Source organism: Cupressus sempervirens, chromosome 10 (assembly GCF_028749045.1).
Source record: "Cupressus sempervirens isolate cs-2001-9-10 chromosome 10, ASM2874904v1, whole genome shotgun sequence".
Lineage (NCBI taxonomy): Eukaryota > Viridiplantae > Streptophyta > Pinopsida > Cupressales > Cupressaceae > Cupressus > Cupressus sempervirens.
Genome location: NC_143127.1, coordinates 428280103 through 428296426, shown reverse-complemented (window position 1 = coordinate 428296426; position 16324 = coordinate 428280103). Strand labels below are relative to the sequence as shown.

Here is a 16324-nt window from a genome sequence, read left to right as displayed (position 1 = left end):
GCACCTATTGAGTTGTCATTTTGCGTGATGCTTAGCAATAGGAATCCTTTTGAACTCCTCTCTTGAAAAGTTAATTTGGGATCAACTCCAAGGTTCTAAGAAATCTTGTAACCTACTAAAATCCACTTAGTAGAAGATAAATGTGAGTGTTCATGAGGAGGCCTTTGCTAGTTCTTAAACAATTTGGATAAGATTTTGAATCTACTTGCTATCTCAAAATAACAACACAAAAGAAATATATTTTTGTACTTTCTATTTTTTAATGAATGCAATCTAACAATGAAACTATATGAATTCCTAATTTAACCAAGGGGTTAGTAAAGAAAATAACAAAGATAGGGTAACAAGAAATTTAAGAAAATAATTAAGATCCTAATGGACATAAGCCATAGAACCAATGCATCTGCGAGTTAAGTCTTTGAAAAGATTGGTGGGTAACCAATGAAAATAGGAGCAATGTTTTCTTAATTCCATTGATGCAATAGTCAATGGGAATTTAGTAATTGTAAGATGTTTTACTTTTCATCAAATTGCAAGGCCACAAAAAGTGCGCTCATGAGAGGCAACAAGTTATGCAGGAACAATATAGATGATCTCTTCTTGAACAAAGTATGTCAACAGAATTTATAGATCTATAGTAAACACTAGAATTAAAAGATCGCACAATCAAAATAACACAATAAAACTATTGGCTCAATTACACTTCATGAACATACATTCACAAAATATAACACACTTAGGCAAGAAGCACTACACTCCAATTGCGAGCACCAATAGCATATATTATTGCATTAAAATAAAAACTTAGAATACATGTTAAATTCTTGAATTTATAAGAAATATTCTCCTCAATTTGCATTGAGAGTGAGAGATATCTTTATGAAAACATAGGTTTCTAACTAATTAAAAAAATCTAATTGTATTCAAGCTAACTCTCTAATTGGTGCTTAGTAGGACTTCATCCAAATTTATATCATTAAAAGGATGCATAAGCCTTTACATGTCTTAAAACAAAGGAAGCATGAAAAAATAAGAAGAAGAAAGATTTTAGATGATGTAGGAGTGTCTGGAAGTGCAAAAAATAGAAGCTTCATCTTTACTATGTGTCTGTAGGAGTTAAACTTTCGTCAAAATGTGTTTTCAATGCATAGAAAGCTCTAAATTCAGAACTAGTAGTTAACTATTAGAGCACCTCTGACTTCTTCAAAAACTTCTGGCACACCTCTAGAAAAGCACACCTTGTAAGCAGTGCACTTGTGCACTGGGCACACCTGCACACCTCAGAAGCAAGTTCAAAAAATACAAAATTTTCACCCAAGTGTCAAAGCTGAAATTCTAGCTTCTGAGTTTTTGTTCCCTTTCATACCAAAGCTATGTCTGGGTATTGGCTATTGAATTTCTCAATAATTTTGGTGACTTGAGCTGCATTTGAAAAATCTAAGACTTCATATTTTCCCTTCACTATCTACCTATAGTTTCCCACCTTGATGCATGTCTCTGCAAAATTTTTGAGTTTCACATCCAAATCTAGTAATGCTTCCTTAGTCTTGAATGCTTGTCTAATATCATCATCATTAGAAGTTTCTTTTTAAAAAATCTAAAATTGTTCAACAAATTCTTCTACAATCATCAATTTTTCCCTTGAATCATCCTAAAAAATATCTAAGCATGCATCACTATAATGTTTCTCTGCCTCCAAAATTTTCTCTTGGGTTTGATCCTTGAGCTTATGAATATCCACGTGTAATGTTTCCATTACTTTATTTCCTTTTTCAGTCTTCTCTATCCAATAATCAATTTTATCTAACTCTTCCACTATATTACCTCTATTAACATCTGATACCATTGACATTTGATCAACTGTAGTGACTGCAGGTCCTTGCCCCAAGTATGTACTTCATCCATTAAACCAAAATCCTGATTCAAAATGGCCACTAGTTTATCTACATTATTCTACATATGGTGTAGCAGCTTAATATTTCTCTATCTAATATGCACACCTTTCTCTTCAAAGCCTTCTCACAATTGTTGACAAGCTTTCAAAAATGGGTCTAGTTGTACCATCTCCTTATCTCTTTTCTCCAATGTTGCATTCAAAGTCTTGTTAGGGTTTTCAGGATCTAAGTGACCAACAACTTCATTTAGATATCCTTTTAGGATATCATTCTATTTTTGAAGTGTTATCAATTTTTTGTCATCCTGTTCTAAGTGTCTAAACACTTCTTTAATCCTAGATGTTACCATCAACTTGGTAGTGTCCAACATGGGTTTCCCAAGCACAACCTCCCTGACTTGATAATCTTTTGAATTGAATTCTTCAATATCTTCATACAGAGGAGGGATAGCAACATGAAAAAATAAGTCCTGGTTCCTGATCATGCATGATGAAAGCCAATTCTCATGCATCTTTTGGTGGTGACTTAGGTTTCCTTAGAACTTTAATCAATTATCTCATTCCTTCTTCCTCAAAATCATATCATTACCTTTTGATTCTAATCACCTCCTTTCTTAACCATCTTGGAATATGTTCCATTGAAGATTTTCCTTTCAACGAAAAAGGATTTTTCTTTGCTCTGCTCTTCCCCTTAACATTCCTCTCTAGAGTCTTCTCCATTTGTGAGAGATCCACATGGGGAGTCTCTATATCCATTAAGTCCATAGTTCTCACCTCTATGTCTTGGGAAGTCTACTAAGGATGCTCACATATTTTCCCCTCCTTTGACACTTCATCAGTGAGTATTTGTTGTGGCTCTTCCTTTTATTCTAGTTAGACCTATTCTTCTTAATTTCTTGGAGGGAGAGGAGTAGCTAAACCTTTATCCACAAAAAATGTAGCTTGATTTTGCGATGGTGGAGCTACTTCGGTTCCTTGTGGCTGAGATGGCAACTGACTCCAATCCTCCTATTGAGGTTGATTAATTGGAGTATCCCTTGTCTTATATCCTACCAACTCAATTCCAACTAGCATAAAATAAAAATCTAACATCTAAAAGACAGTAGCCCCTTCACCCTCTTGCTCATCAATCCATTGCTACAACTCATCTTCTAAAGTGGTAGACTGAATAGGTTGCTCAAGAATGGATGGTGGTATAATTGTGGAGCTTCTTCTCCATTCCAACTCTGTGGCTCTCACAAGATGAATCCTCCAACTTAAAGGAAGGTTATCTTTTTCATCTTCATCATCCTCTTCTTTCCCTTCTGGAATGACTTCTAGGACTGATGGGAAAGGTATAACTCTCCTAATCACCTTTTTTCTCCTCTTGACTGGAGTCTTGATATTTCTTCTTTTAGAAGTTAATATGGAAGCATACACCTCTTGTTGAGGAGGAGACACTTCTTTTAATTCTATTAGAATTCCTCCTTGCCCTTGTTCTTGTAGTGACACTTGAGGATTATCCTAGGTTTGTGTAGCTTCTACATTCTCTGACCCTTGTACATTTTCTATCCCTTTTTGTGGCGATGCTTAAGTTGGTTCCTCTTCTAGCTCACCTTGTTGGGGAGAAGTTCTCTTCCTCTTTCCTTTAACCTTCTAAGCCCTATAATATCCAACTTCTCTATCAAGTTGGTGCACTATTTTTGACCTCAGTAGGGATCGAGCTATAAAAGTGGGTATTGTTACCTTAGCTCCTCCACCTCTTGTTAGGCAGGCTGTAGTGTGGAAGACTACCGCTTGAAGAATTGGATCTAGTTTGAAAGGTCTCTTAATCCAATCCTTAGTCAATTTGATGACATGTCTGGCCTTGTAATTAATATCTAAGTTTTCTTCCTTATCAATCTCAGCATTCATAATAGTTCGATAAAAAATCCTATCCCCATTATACAATAGATCAAGTAAATCCTTAGTATCATATTGCACTACCTTTAAAGGAACCTTTATCTTCAAAGAATTGCTTGCTAGATAGAGGGTCATCCTACAATAATCCTTTATTCAGATATCATAGTCATCTACTGTGCTCATCCAATGGTCCTCAATTGCATCTTCATGTTGGAACATTTTTCCAACTAAATACTGAACTCTTTCAATATTATCAAAATAAGGATGAGGAGAGTTGTATTCCTCCAAGGGATATTGATCCCTCTGAGGCTCAAAAGACAAAATATCCTATCTTTGGACCACAATAAATGGTCCTATAATAATAACCTACACCCAGATTATCTTGTGCTACTTCTTTCCTTTGTCGTAAGCAGACAAGAGCTGTCAAGCAATCTCTAGCAATATAAGTCTGTCACTTGGATACCTAGGGAGCTTCTTGGGATTGATAATCATACTCGCTACCCTCAAATAAGTGAATGTTCAAAATTAGATGTAATAGGTACCAACTTCTAAAATCTTAATTGTTGGCTCATCTAACATCTTTTTTGCACAATCCCCTTCAATAAACTAGATAATTGTGAAAATAAAAGCATCATTCACTATCCTAAATTCTTTTTTGTGCACTAGAACATTTTCTTCACCAATTGGGGATATACTATATATTGTCATGCGTTAGCATCTTGCATGCTACCCTTTTTGAAGAGTGTTGGATAATCTATTGCCCTTGTACCTAACATGTACACCAAATAAGATTTCATGTAGAGCTTATGGTTGTTCTTAACCATCACCAGTTGCTCATCCAAGTTTTCACTAAGAATGGAAGCCCAATCAATTGGCATCTTCAATGTTTTGATAGAGTGAATAAAGTGCACTATCCATATATTCAGGTGTGTCAATGCTGGTAACCCCATAACTCTACTCAAAAGTATTATAGAATATTGGATATCCTCTTTCATGTAACCCCTTTTCATGTCCACTTTGCCTCGTTTATGCCCCAAATGAGTCTTCTCAATGAGATATGAGGACTGGATGATTTTAGATGCTTCCTCTACATGTTCTCTATACCATCTTTCTGCTTTGTGATAGGTTAATTGCATAAACTAATCTACCCTTGGAAGATGGGACATCTTTTCTATATTCTTAGGTTGGAGATCTAGTATAATCTCTCTAGTTATATTCTTTACAACCCTTTCCTTAGAGACATAGTATTCTACTAATGTCATGATCAATTTTGAGGACTTTACTAATACTAGGTGTGATGCAACACTGACTAGTCCTAATCAAATAAGAGTAGATATCAATGGGGACCATTTTGTGGGTTTGTTGCATCATACTAGGAACATGTTTTAGTCTGTATGACCAATTTCAGTGTCTCGGATCTCTAAATAATCATCTTGGAAGCATGACTTTTCTAGAACACCTTAAAACTTAAAAATAACAGGGTTTGGGACCATCTTTCTAGAAAGGGGGGACAACGAAAAGGCCATTGAATCTACACAAAATCAATGTCTATTAGTCTGAAATTGAAGAAAAAACAATTAATACAAACCCTAATGATGACACAAAAACCTAGAAACCCTAATTGACTAAAACTATATTAAAAAAACTATTTTTAAACCCTAGAAGACAAAAAAAAAAAAAAAGGCATACCTGGTGCACCTCAAAGGTGTGCTAGGTGTACTTTCCTTTGAAAATAAGGGTGTGCATCAAGCCCACCTCTAAGGTATGTCAAGTGTGTACCTTGATACAAAGGTAAGTGATACAAAAAGGGTGTGCATTTGGTGCACCTTATGGGGTGTGCCCTTTCATCTTTAAAGGTTGTTAATCCTTATGAAGGTGCGTAGCAGTGCGCCTAGATAGGTGCATTGCTACACACCTTAACAAGATGTAAGTTTTTTTGTTTTTTTAAAAAGTTTTTTAGGATTAAAAGAGAAGGTACAGAGTAGCACACCTAGATAGGTGTGTTGTTACACACTTTTTTTTTGGTGTTCAATGTTTTATGTTGTGTGTACAAGTGGATCGGAGAAGACCTGACATAGTAGTGCACCTAAGGATCTACACAATTGTGGGTTAGGGAGCTGGAAGCAAAAAAATGAAGGAGGAAGGGGAGGGTCCTAGGTTTTATAGAATTGGGACTTAGCACACCTCTTAGATGTGTGCAGCTATGTAGCTACACTACTACACATTTTCCAAGCAAAAGTTCTTTCCTCATTATTTTGGCACACTAGTGCACCTGAGGAGGTGCACTAGTATGTTATTTTTATTGCAAAAATGACTTACTCTCTTAGATGATGGTTTTAGGATTCTGGATTTTTAGGTTGGGACCCATATTTGGCCAAAGACTTTAGTAAAACTGTAAAAAAGAATTGAACCCTGGAGTAGGGATCTAGAAAGATAAAAAATAAAGTAGGTGGTCCCCATTTCTAGGTGAAATGGAGCTTGCATTGTGAAACCACAACAACACCCACAGAAGAAGACAAAGAAATTGGCTTCAAGAAAGGCTTAAAAGTAGTGGATTTGTACCACCACACAAATTCCAGTTGCCAAATAGTTGTAGAAGGTTTTGGTGCAACGGTTATCACACGGGTAAATAGGCCAAATGAATAATAATAATAATTGATAACTTCATGCCAAATAATGTATTTGATGTTAATTTTGAACAATGATAACAATGTGCACATGGCATTTCACTACAATCTACTACTCTCGGCATAGATCTTACTCATGATGACGAAGGCATGGATCCTACACATGAAAAAGACCTCAATGTGCATCACAATGATAGAGGTACATATTCAATTTCTATTGAAAATTAATCATATAATTATTAATACAATTTAACATCTTAATTTGCAATTGGTGTAACCTTTATGTGATTTTTTTTTGAGTATGCAGAGCATGATGTCAGTGTTCAACATGTTAATGTTGGGGCTGAATAGAATGTGACTATAGATGATCTAGCACTACCAGGTAAAGAAAAATCATTGTTATGCTCTTTAGCTTAATGAAATATTTATAAATTTTTTTATTATAAAAAATTGAGAATTAAACCCATTTATTTCTTATTGTAGGGGCACACTAGCCTTGTCCTCAACGAAGAGGAAGCCTCATGTTGTAAGATCAGAACAACAAGAGCCACAGAATGTTGAAGATAGTCATGATGTGCATATTATTCTTTATCTTCAAAAAAAGAAAAAAGAAAAGAAGAAATAAATGTTACAAACCTTGTTTGATGATGAATATGTTGATGGATATTTATGAATGTTGCTTATTAATGGATATTAATGAATGTTTCTTATTGGTGATGAATTTTGATGGATTTTTACAGACGTTGATGAATTTTATGTCATGCTATTTTATATTGTTATGTGATTATAATGATTGGCATGTTCACAAATTATTGATGAATGTTTATATGTACATTATGTGATTATAATGATTCAATAATATACTTCTAAAATGAATGAATGAAATATTTACTTAGTTGTTAATGGGGAATTGAGAGTGATAATAGAGGGGGGAGTGGCCAAATGAGCTTCCACCTTTATGTGGTTGGCCTTGTGAAGTAGAGAATATGAAAGGATTCTTGAAACCAAGTGATGCTCAAACTAAACCAAGTGAAGCTCAAACTAAACCAAGTGAAGTTCAAACTAACCCATTAAAAGCATTTTAGTTACAACTTATTTTTGTATCATGTCATTATTGACTCTCACATGCATTATTTCCATTATTTTAGATCATGGGGATTCTTGAACTTTGAAGTCTCCAATATGGTACTTAATTCTAGTGGGTGAACATACTAGGTTCGAGGTGAATGCCTTAAAATGGTGTTAACTACTATAAATTAAAACATGTTGCTTTCTCTATAAGTTGTATGCAGATTATGATTTATTTTTTTTATTACCAATTACTTCTCTGATAGAAATGGACAACATGTTGTTTTCTCTATAAGTTGTATGCAGACATGGAGCTACTCCTGCAAGAGATTGTGTATCACACTTGTCCACCAAGGAGGAGAAAGTATTTGATTTTCAATATTAAGGTATATCAATCTTCTAATTTTACTAAAAATTTAGTCATGCCCCTTATGTATAATTTTTACTTCATAGATATCAAGTGGTGATTTCATAATAATACTTGAATCTATCTATATGTTTATTGTGCCAAACTTAAAGTTATCAACATCAATATGGTCTTGGGTGATTAGTAGCTTCATGTGTAGTAAATGTTTATGAAGTTCTTATGTTTATTTTATCTATTGTGTGGCATTTAAGAAATATGCTACATTTGTAACGCTTCATAGTATTATGTCGTAGGTATATCTTGTTAATATTATGCGAGATTGAGGTTGTGGGATTTTTCCAGCTAGATCGGCCCATTACGAGTACATCTTATTAGACTTTTGAGTGTTTCCAACATGGCAGTTGCTATTTGGTTATTTGTTTCATATCTCAATGTAGATGATCTATTAAGAGCAGCAAGAGAGTTTCCAACATTTCTGGTTGGTGCAACAACTAGTTCATTTTGTTATTGTTATGATTAGTAATCATACTATAGGAAAGTAAATAAAGTTCCTAAATTAGGGATATGAAATGGCCATGCAAATGAAGGCAGAGTGTGCTAGTGAATGCCATTGGAATAGATTGAGGATGGCTAAGCAATTGAAGCATTGGAGACTTAAGTATCAAGCAATTTCATTCAAGACATTGAAGGATTGAAAATCAATAACAATACTATAGCATAGACTATTCATTCAAGTTTAGTTTATTTGATATTTGACTATTAATTTAGGTTTAGTTTACTTTAATATTTTATTTTATATTCGACTATTTATTCAAGTTTAGTTGACCATGGTGTGATTTGGAGTCAATTTTTTGATAGTCCTTACTTTTTCCTATCAGAATTTTGCAGAGATGCACATTGATTTTTTGGTAAATTTCATCTTCTGCAATACCACCCAATGTTATATTTGATCATCTAAAGTATTCCAAAGGCCAATACAGTGTCCACCTATTCCTCATTCAAAATCTAGTTTTCCTATGGATTGTCTATAAGTATAATCTTTTCTTCATTGGGGTCCAGTACAAAGGTGGCTAGATTTCAATGTTGTTGTATCTGATTCAATAAAAAAAAGTATTATATTCACATAGGAAGTCTAAATGTCTTTCTATGAATTATTCTTTTGATTCACCAGCCTTAAATAAAACAAGTGTATTTCAAATCATCACAATGGTTAGAAGTTAAATTGCACATCTTACTTATTGATTAATAAAATAAAGGCATACTACAATATTTATTCAGGTAGTTGCACCAAACAAGACATAATATTAGAAAAGAGATGAAATATAACATTAATGCAAATTTAATGTAAAATTTATTCCACTGCTTCCTCTATGGCTTGTGAGTATTGACATTTTCTAGAAACTTATATGTACCATATATCCATATTATGTTTGAAATATTTTAAGATCAAATTAATCTATATAATCATATCACAAAGATATTATTGCTTTTCTTTAGAATAATATTTACATTTCTGAGAAAAGGATTAAAAAAGGAGCATACTCTCTAATACAAAACAACTTCAACAAATAAACCCATCCTACTACCTTAGAGAAACAAATAACCTATCCCATTGCCAATAGATATAGGCCTTTCTGACAATTGTGATGGGAATAGGTTCACATTTGAAGAACAAAAAGCCTCAAACTTGCTTATGTCAAACTCCTCCACCACACATTTCTAAAGCACCTTCCAATCTTTTTTCATCAACTTTTTCTTACCTGCCTCTTCTAGACAAAATAAACTCAAAATCCCTCCACCTGATAATCTTGTATCAATCAGATCCATTGCAATAGATACATCCATATAAATATCTTCTACCAACATTCTATGAATCATAACATTAACAAGCACTAGGTGACCAAACAATTGGACAATAGGACAAAAAAGCTCAAAAATTAGTTTCCCGTCATGCACATGCCTAGCTAACCAATAATCCACTCCCAATAGATCAATAATGGTAACTTTCTCTTGATCATTAGCCTACTTAAAAAGTCTCACAATTTTCTCCTTTGGAGCCTCTACCAAGTCTACAACCTGTATACATTTGCACCTTATCCCCAAAAATACCCTCAAATCAATGCAAAAGAAAGAGCGCAATTCCTTTAAAAAAAGGAAACAAACTGACTATCACTAGCTCTTAAGCCAAGATTCAACAAGGTATTTGGTCAAACTTGCTACCTGAATGCTAAAACCTTCTAGAAAACTAGTGGACCAAAACTACAAAAAGACTAAGTTCATGAGAAACACTCCTTTCAACATATGATGCAACTTCTTCTAGATTAACCTATACCCTTTCTCAAGAAGGCCTCCATATCTTCTACAATAATCTCTTGCAAGGACATTGGCAAGATATCTACATAATGAAACATTTTTAAATCTCTAATTTGATCTCATGTTTGCAATCATGTGGAATAGGGAAAGTAGAATTTAGCAAAAAATTATAACCTCAGTCTCAAATCTTCCATTGATCAATTGAATAGCTTCTTTAAGCTCATATTTCAATTAAACTATATAACCAATCAATGTCATACTGAAAATAATTTTTGTAGTTCGATAGTTATGATTTCAATATTGATTATTTTATGAAATTTTGCTTGCTGCTACATTTTTTTAACTTTGACTACTACTGCTATTTTGAAAATTACTACCATCGACAATATTAGAAACCCATCGAAACATCTCTACAAGTCATCGATAGTTTGATAGATATTATCATCGAGAGTATGAAAAATCCATCACAACATATCTCCAAGTTATCAATAGTTCAATGCCTCTTGTTGTCGATAATGTGGACTACTCGTTGAACCATCTATCATAAGCATCGATAGTTCGATGTTCTAAACCAGTTGTCTGGTACTTCCATGGGACAATGATGGAAATAATTTCTAATGGGTTTCCATCACTATATTGACACTCATCTTGGTTTTCAAACTCTCTCATATGCATCGATAGTTTGACGTTGTAAACCAGTTGTATAAAGTAGTGATGGGACAATGATGACAATAAATTTTTATGGTTTTTTTGTCGATATATTGTCACTCATCTTGGCCGTTGAACTTTCAACTGCAGTTTAGCAACGGTAGTTTTCAACATTTTTTAGTCACAATTTTGATGGAAAAGAGTCTAAAAATAGGTCCAAATTTACTAGTGGCAAGATATGTCAGAAGGAACCATGCATCTGATCAAATCATTGGAGACAAATAAGATGGAATAATAACAAGAAGAAAATTGAAAGGTACATGTTTCCTTGTTGAATTTGAACCTAGAAATTTTAAAGTTTCTTTGGATAATGAAATTTGGATTGAAGCTATGAATGAATAAATACAATAGATAGAGAAGAATAAGACTTGTACTCTTTTTCCTAGACCCAAGGATAAAAATGTAATTGACACAAAGTGGGTATTTAAAAATAAATTGAATGAAGATGAAAAAGTTTCAAGAAACAAAGAAAGGTTAGTTTGTAAAGGTTATTCTCAAGAAGAAGGTACTAATTATGGTGAAACATTTGCTTCTATTGCAACATTAGAAGGTGTTATAACTTTACTAGCATATGCAGCACAAAGAGGATTTAAAGTTTATCAAATGGATGTAAAATATGCATTCTTGAATAGAATTCTTGATGAGGAAGTCTACATAAAACAAAATAAAGGTTTTTTAGATCCTAACAAATGGGATATGGTCTAATAATTATGCAAAGCATTGTATGGTCTGTATGAAAGATTTCATAACTACTTGATAAAGATTGGTTCTCAAAGAACAAATGATAACAACAATTTGTATATCAAAGAAGGACCAAACAAGAAGATTGTGTTGGCTAAAATTTTTGTGGATGACACTTTATCTATAAGAAATTATGACTTATGCAAGGAATTTTGAGTAGAGATAAGTAAAGAATTTGAGATGTCCATGTTTGGAGAGAAAATTCTTTGTTGAATTGTAGACCAAACAGAAGAAAGATGGTATCTACATTACTCAACTCAAATGTATCAAGGAGATAATAAAGAAGTTTGGAATGGAAGATTGAAAGCCTATTGCAACACCTATGTCTATTAGACATAAGCTTTCCAAAAATGATCATTCCATAGAGGTAGATCAAACCACATACAAATCAATGATTGGAAAATTAAAGTATGTAGTGCATACAAGGCTTGATATTGCATTAGCAGTTGGCATGGTGGCAACATTCTTAGTAAATTCTAAAAGAAATCACATGATGGCAATCAAAAGAATCATGAAATATCTAAAAGGAACTAAAGACTATGGATTATGGTACAAAATGAGGTAATTTGGATTTGAAAGCATTCACAGATGTTGATTGGGCATGAATTGTTGATGATAGAAATAGCACAAGTGGTGAGGATTCTTTCTTGGTAAAGGACTAGTGTCTTGGACAAGCAAGAAGTAGAATTGTATTTCTTAGTCCACAACAGAAGCAGAATATGTGGCAGTAGCAATTAATTGTTTCAATATTGTTTGGTTTAAGCAACTATTGCCAAGTATGTAGATAGAGATTAAGGATCCAGTGGTTATCTTCTATGATAACACTAGTGCAATTAATATATCCAAAAATCTTATGATGAATACCAAAACCAAGCACATTTCTATAAAATGTCATTTTTTGAGAGAATTGGTACAAGATAAAGAGGTAAGATTGGAATATGTTAATACTAAAAAAAAAATTTCAGATATATTCACTAAGCCATTACCTAAGGATGCATTTTTGTATCTAAGAGGTAAGTTAGGGGTCATTCCCCTATCTAAAGCCCACTAAATAAAGTTCAGTGATGCATTAACCAGAGCATGTTGAAGATCATACAGTTGATGCATTATTGACAAGGCAAATTGCAAATGAATTAGCACATAAGGTACATTGATATTCACTATACATTGTCTTTGGCATGAGATATCAAAGAGGGAGAAGTTTTCTTTCATATCTCTCAAAAATTAATTTCAAAGAAGTCTGATATCAAAGAAGGAAAGTTTTCTATCAGAAGAAGATGTTGAAGATAGAGTTTGTTGACAGAGAGTGAAATTGAAAGAAGAGGAAGTTCACATTGATAAAGGGAGTTCTCATGGATGAGAATCATAATGAAACTATGGATATGTTCCTTACTTTATTCTTGCTCTAAAATTTTATTTTTTTATAACATGTTGTGTTGCCATCAATGCCAAAGAGGGAGATTGTTGCAAATAATTGATTAATTGTGTATGGTCTTTGATGTTACACAAAATGTCATATCATTGTCATTTAGTGTATGTCGAGCTCACTTGGGTGATGAAGGCAATTACTTGTGTCTATCAAGAATTCCAAAGTTTTCCTATTTCAAAAGATAGTGTTTACCAAGTTCACTTGATCGACAAAAGAAAGTTTGTAGAAGTTGAGTGTTAATTGAGCTCACTAGGTTAATGAAAGAAATATTGAATGGAACCAATGTTAACCAAGATCACTTGACTGCCAAAAGAACTTTGTGAATATGTATTTTTAATCGAGTTCAATTTCTTAACACAAGAAAAATATTTTTGAGTTAGTATCTATCGAGCATAGTCGGCTAATAAATGATTTTCTTATTTTGGCATATTGAGTTCAATTGATTTAATTGTTGGTTCTAGTCAACTGAGGAGATAAATATTAAGTATTATAAGTTGTATACATGGTGACTTGAAAATGTGTAAAATATAAATATAAGGTCAACTTGAGGATTGAATGTGTGGAATGTAATAGAAGATTTGATGATGCTTAGAGGAAGTGAATTGGAAGGATAAGAAAAATATCCTTATTGAGCTGCAAAGATACATTCAATCAGGAAGGATCAAGTATTTAAGCCAGAATCTATAATTAGTAATTCAGTTGCATCAAAAATCATGTCATCTCATTGTTACTTTCTAACCATTTTAGCAGTGATCTAAATCTCATAGCCGAGTTGGCTTAACAGTTATTTGTAAATCCTCTAACAAGGTGGCATTTTTAGATTGAAGTGTCTAAAGATCTCTAACATGGCCACTCTTAACAAGGTGATTAAATCCTCTAATAGGATCACACCTAATAGTGTGTTTTCTAATATTTAACAGGGTTGGCTCCTAATAGTTCTCACTTTAGAAGAGTGAAAATCAGTAACTAGTTGCGATTGCTGGTTTTTCCCAAATTGAGTTTCGACATTAAATCTTGGTGTCACTTGTGTTCATGCTATAAATTTTATGTGTATCCAACTAAGTTAATCTTAAGGCTGACCACAAAAAATATCTTAAGTTCTACATTTTTTAAGTTACAGTTGTTATTTCAGTTATTGCCAAGTTACAATATTTGCTAGTGTAAACCGAGTGTGTGTGTTTGCCGAGTTATAACAAGAAATAGTTTAATTAGAGTTTTTATTGACATCTAAAGGATCTGGGATTCATTTTTGTAGTTTGATTCACCCCTCCCCTCTTAGTTACTCATCATATATTTGCAACATACTTTTTTAAAAATCTTTATTGATGATATCATATTTGGAGGACAAAATGCATTATGTAAATCATTTGCAGATAAGATGTAGAAGGAATTTGAAATTTCTATGATTGGGGAAATCAAATTCTTTTTTGGTTTATAAGTTTATCAAATGAAGCAAGGTATCTTCATTACTCAATAAAAATACATCAAGGAGATAGTGAAAATTTTGGGATGGAAGATTCAAGACCAGCCAACACACATATGTCTACAAAAGATAAGCTATCTAGGAATGATGAATCTATTTGTGTGAACCAAACATTGTATAGATCAATGATTGGGAAGCTACAATATGTTATTCAAAGCATACTTGATATCTCCCTACAAGTTGTAATTGTTGCAAGATTTTGTAAAAATTATAAGGAGAATCATATGATGATAGCAAAAATAATATTGAGATATATGAAAGGAACAAAGGATTATGGCTTCTATTACAATAGGAATGAAAAATTTGAACTAAAAGTGTACATAGATGTGGATTGGTCAAGCACTGTTGATGACAAAAAGACTACTTGGTGCATATTTCTTTCTAGGAAAGAGATTAAATTATTGGAAGAGCAAGAAGTAAAACTACATTTTACAATCAACAACAAGAGCTAAATATGTGGCACTAGTAGTAAATTGTTCAAAAAATATGTAAATCAAGAAATTGTTGAAAGGAATGAAAGAAGAGATCATTGATCTTGTTGTTATCTATTTTGACAACACAACTACTATAAATATATCAAAGAACCATGTAATACACACAAAGACCAAGCATATTACTATCAATTATCATTACTTGAGAGAATTAGCTCAAGAAAAAGAAGTGAGATTTGAATATGTGAACACCAAGGAGAAAATAGTTGATATTTTCACTAAGGATTTACCTAAGGATGCACATGATTATCTATGAGGTAAATTAGGGGTGATTCCCCTAGCTAAGTCTACTTAAGCTAAGATGGAGCTCTACATCAAATGGGTTGATTAAAATATCTTACAAATTGATGAAAATGGTCATACTTTAGGAGGGCATAATGTTGTATTAATCATAAGAAAAAGTGGCATATTTGTTGGCAATATGGTTAGATATATGGATAGAGAGTTGTCATTTATGGCAACATATATTTAACATTTCATTTATTCATTTAGAGTTCAAAAACTATTTAAGTGTTAGACAGATTGTAGTAGTACAGAAGTAGATCTAATGTGTACATGAGACAGACTTCAAATTAGCATATGTATAGTTTTGGATAGCTTTATGACAATTTTATGATGATGTATTCTAGTGTGAAAACTTGTATGGATAGTACGACACAAGTTATAGTTAAAATACCAATTCAGGTATTAAACAGAGTACAACAGAGCATATTAGATTTTTGAGTTGTATGACTTAATAAATTATTTTGGTAACAAAATAATTACTTAGTCATAGTTAGTTGACATCCTAAATTATAATTGGGCAATCTTGTGAGAGAATGAAGGCCGATAGAGCATATTTTTATAATCCTCAAGTATATAAAGATATTATCTTACACAGAGCAATGTGGACAACTTGTGAGAGTAATATATGTTGACGCAAACTATTGTAAAGGTACTATATATCATGTACGAGCTTATATGATGTGAGATATGATGCAAAATTAAAGCAAGAGTGAGATACAATCGTAAGAAAGTATTGTATGCATATATATTATTGTGAAGGAACTTAATTGTATAATTGCATGTTAGGGAAGTTGGCTTTTCTTGCATACATTTTATTTGATCTACCAACTCCTAACAGGGTTGAAGAAACTAGTAAAAAGGTTGAGGCTTTTAGTAGGGCCTAGTCCTCTAACAAGGACTCAAGACACTTTATGTACTTCATAGACTACTAATAGGGTCAACATCCTTAACATGATTCTTTTGTTTACTAGATCATCTTGTGGATATCATACCCACAGGGCTTTTCTCTTGGCCAAGATGATCTAGTTAACAAATAA

At 32.9% G+C, this 16324-nt stretch overlaps 1 protein-coding gene and 1 long non-coding RNA gene across 4 annotated transcripts in view; one reads left to right on the top strand and one right to left on the bottom strand.

The window, feature by feature from the left end:
• The window catches only part of LOC149534543 (uncharacterized), a 288767-nt gene that overhangs the window by 189586 nt on the left and 82857 nt on the right, over nucleotides 1–16324 (top strand). The gene's annotated exons all lie outside the window — the stretch shown is intronic.
• LOC149534544 (uncharacterized) overlaps nucleotides 1–16324 on the bottom strand; it is a 154572-nt gene that overhangs the window by 55656 nt on the left and 82592 nt on the right. The gene's annotated exons all lie outside the window — the stretch shown is intronic.